At 36.7% G+C, this 4,315-nt stretch overlaps 1 pseudogene; it reads right to left on the bottom strand.

Annotated features, from left to right (window-relative positions):
- Positions 1–3,124: 3,124 nt before the first annotated feature.
- LOC113190756 (cyclin-dependent kinases regulatory subunit 2 pseudogene) lies at positions 3,125–3,376 on the bottom strand (annotated as a pseudogene).
- Between the last annotated feature and the right edge of the window lie 939 nt (positions 3,377–4,315).

Raw genomic sequence — 4,315 nt, 5'->3', positions numbered from 1 at the left:
TAATAACTACTTACTATTAAAAAACAAATAACCCAATCAACAAATGGGCCAGGGACCTGAACAGACACTTCTCAGAAGAGGATACACAATCAATTAACAAATATATGAAAAAATGCTCATTATTTCTAGCAAACATAGAAATGTGAATCAAAACTACTCTAAGATACTAACATCTTTCTATGGTGAAAAGAATTCACTGAACCCTTGCACAGAGTATTACTGTCACCTAAACAGTCCTGAAAAATCACCAGCAACACCGTTCTCCCATTTTTGCATGTCATACCTGCTCTTGCAAGTGGCATTTGCTCAACAGGAACTAAAGCAGGAGACCAAACAGCAAAAAAACAGTTGAAACCAGTTACATCCACAACATGACTAGAGGGTCTCTTGTGCAAAAGGGAACATGCACAGAAGGCGCAGAGTGCAAAAAGAAGAGGACCTGCGCCTGCTCCCCTCTCTCATCACCTCTTTCTCTTCCACACTGGATGACTATGCCCTGACCTAGGAAGGAAGCCCCTTTTGCCCTGCCTCTGGGTCTGCTCTCTCTTTACCATTCTTGGATTAAAGAATGAGGTTTCTGCTAATTTGGAACACATGAGTTCTTTCTATTAGCATCCATGACATCAGGCAGAAGGATCCAACTGGAAAGTAGTTAACAGGACTGTGGGAGAATTATGAATATTTATATGAAGAAACTGAAATAATTAAGACCTTTTAAAACTAATCTCTCTATGATTGATGAACATTTGAGTTTCTTTTGTTTTCCTTTGATAAAATGAAATATTTCCAAATTCATTCTTAAGCCTTCATTTAAAGGTTTGGGGGTTTGTTTGTTTTTCTTTTTGCAGTAATAGGGATTGTGTGGTACTCTAAAACTGAGCAGCATCCCCACCCCTTTTTAATTTGAAATAGGTTCTTACTAAATGGTTTATACTGGACTTCAATTTGAAATCCTTTTTTTATGACTATAAAAACTCATATAACTTTTTCCAAGGAAAACCATGTTGGTCCTTAGTCTCCAGAGTCATTGGGATTACAGGTATTGCCATTGTGCCCACCATCTTTTAAAGAATTTATGGGTGGATTTACTAAGAGCCGAATATACTAAAATTGACTGAAAAGCTGTCTTATAAATTATTGTTGTTTTATTTCAGTGTAATTGCTGTAAATATGAGGAGGATATACTGAAAAATAGCTTTGAAGACTTTGTTACAATAGACAATACTCAAATGTAAAAGTTATCTGGATTACAAATTATATTCAGTTATTTTAATTGTTTGTGCTTGTTACGGGGTAGATGTGAAGAAAGAAGCTGCTTTTTTGAGATTAATACAATATAACTAAGTCATTGTTACTCCTATTCCCATCTATGAGTTCTTAGAATACATTTAAAAATATAAACTTTCAAAGAAAGACCAACAAACCCAAAGCTAGATATAAAGATAAAAGATCTCCAAAATGGAACTCACTTAAGAAACTTACTAATATTATTGTTTATTCCATTTACTCCATATATTCTCAATTATTCATTCAACATTTGTTGACTACCTACTATATTCCAAACACCACCACCAACAAAAGACACAAACATTGAACAGACTATTAGAGATCCAATGAGTTAATGAAAATAATAGAGGTCTATGCAACCATGTGATAGAGGAGCAAAACTATTCTGGAAGTTTAGCAACAACTTTACATAATGACCCTTACGCTGAGGAACGATGAGGGCCCTTTGCAACAACCGAGCAAAATAGCATCATCTACTCAAAAAATAATTTTTTAAAGAGAGAATCTTTTTTTTTTTAGATGGACACAACACAATGATTTTATTTTTTATGTGGGGCTGAGAATCGAACCTGGGTCGTGCCGGTGCTAGGCGAGCACACTACCACTGAGCCACTATTCCAGCCCCCTACTCAAAATTTTGATTACCAGAATGAAAACACGTAAAAATAACCTTCTCTCTCCCCTCACATTCACTGCCCCTCTTGTAGTTAGCCTGCTTATCACTGTGACCAAAAGACCAAATAAGAGCAACTTAGAGGAGAAAAAGTTTATTTTGGCTCACATTTTCATAGATTCAATCCATGGATGGCCAATGTCATAGTTCTGGGCCCAAGGTAAGGCAAAATATCACAGCAGAGGGACATGGCAGAGGAAAGTAGCTCAGAACACATAAAACAGGAAGCAGAGAAAGACCTCTCTCTGCTCACCAGGTACAAAATATAAACCCCAAAGGCACAAACCCCACTGACCTACTTTCTCTAGCCACAACTCTGTCTACACTTACCAGTCAGCTAATCCATCAGTGGATAAACCCACTGATTAGATTATACCTCTCAGAATCTTAATATGTCATCTCTGAACATTCTCACATTATCTTATACATGAGCTGTAAGGGGGACACACCTCATATCTAAACCATAACAACCCTCATCTGACTGCTCCATGCTCGAAGCAGACAAAGATACATGAACTTATACTTGAAAAATGCTCAAATGATTCATTCTTCAATGGGATAGCTGTAACCAGATAATAAAGAAAACCATTCCATTTGAAACAGCTGCCTTGTTTTCATTCATATATAAGAAGCTATTGATTAACAACCTTCACCTATGTCTTTTTCTCATAGAGATGTGAATTAGTTACTGCAAGCCTTCAAATTTGAGCTTTCATGGTCCCACACCTGATATATTTCTGTGCATATTTTAAATTATTTCAGTACACATATAGCCAATGAAACATTTTTAGAAACTAATTCTAATATTTGAACTTTTAGGCTTGAAAATACATGGGTTTTTTAGCACACCATCAGCTATTTAGCTTTTGAATTCTTCTTTTTAAATGCATTATACAAACTCTATTTAACAAAAGGACCAGGTAATGTCAAAAAGGCACTTATATTGAGATAAACTGACTAGAAGAAATTTTATCTTAAATACCTTATAATAACCTACTTGCGATTGCATTTAACTGAACTCTGTTGCTGTGAAGAATACAGCTCATGCACAAGTATGGATGAATTATTTGTACATTTTTCAAGTATTCCCTGAATACTATCTTATATACACATATACATTAAATTTGTGAAAGATTTAATTCATGATCCCAAATATACTTTATTTTATTTATTTTTTTTTTGGGGGGGAAGAGGTCGTCTAAATAAAAGAATATGTGGTTCTGGCTCATGTAATGAATCCAATCATGTAATGAACCCAGCCTAGACTTGGAGGACACCAAGTCTCCTCCACTACTCTTCAGACATTCGATGAGTTTGGGGTACTCCTTTGGAAAGTTCTCTGGGTAAAGTGACATGCCATTGCTCTGAGTGCTTGTTGAAGTACTTGTCTGCATAGTAGATCTGCTTATAGGCCATACTGCCAGGACTCAGTGGGCAGAAATGAGGCAGAAACCTAAGACTGCAGGAACTGGTGAAGCCTATCACACCTCTGTTTCCAGCCAAGACAACAACTGGACTAAAACCAACCCGGCTTTTAAATGCTTAAACAAAGAAAGAGGTCCATATTGAGTATGTTTCCAAAATTGATGGGTTCAGAGATGGCATTATTAGGGCTTGCATAATGATTCAACACAATTCAATTCAATAGCTACTATTGAGATGATATCTTACAGTAGTTTGCAGGCTATTATAAAGGTAAACAACAATAAGTGTTGGTGAGGATGTAGGGGAAAAGGTACACTCATACATTGATGGAGGGACTGCAAATTGATGCAGCCAATATAGAAAGCAGTGTGGAGATTCCTTGAAAATCTGGGAATGGAACCACCATTTGACCCAGCTATCCCTCTCCTCAGACTATACCCAAAGGACTTAAAAAGAGCATACTACAGAGACACAGCCACATCAATGTTTATAGCAGCACAATTCACAATAGCTAAACGTGGAGCCAACCTAGATGCCTTTCAGTAGATGGATGGATAAAAAAAAAAATGTGGCATATATACCCAATGGAATTTTACTCAACAATAAAAGAGAATAAAATCATGGCATTTGCAGGTAAATGGATGCAGTTGGAGAAGATAATACTAAGTGAAGTTAGCCAATCCCCAAAAAAAACAAATGCTGAATGTTTTCTCTGATTTAAGGAGGCTGACTCATAGTGAGGAAGGGAGGGAGAGCATGGGAGGAATAGATGAATCCTAGATAGGGAAGAGGGGTGGGAGGGTAAGGGAGGGGCAGGGGATTAGCAAGAATGGTGGAATGTGATGAACATCATTGTCCAAAGAACATGTATGAAGACACAAATTGAGTGTCAACGTACTTTATATACAAACAGAGATATGAAAAATTGTG

Source organism: Urocitellus parryii, chromosome 2 (genome assembly GCF_045843805.1).
Source record: "Urocitellus parryii isolate mUroPar1 chromosome 2, mUroPar1.hap1, whole genome shotgun sequence".
Classification (NCBI taxonomy): domain Eukaryota; kingdom Metazoa; phylum Chordata; class Mammalia; order Rodentia; family Sciuridae; genus Urocitellus; species Urocitellus parryii.
The sequence above is the reverse complement of the archived record's forward strand: the minus strand, read 5'-3'. Positions and strand labels throughout refer to the sequence as shown.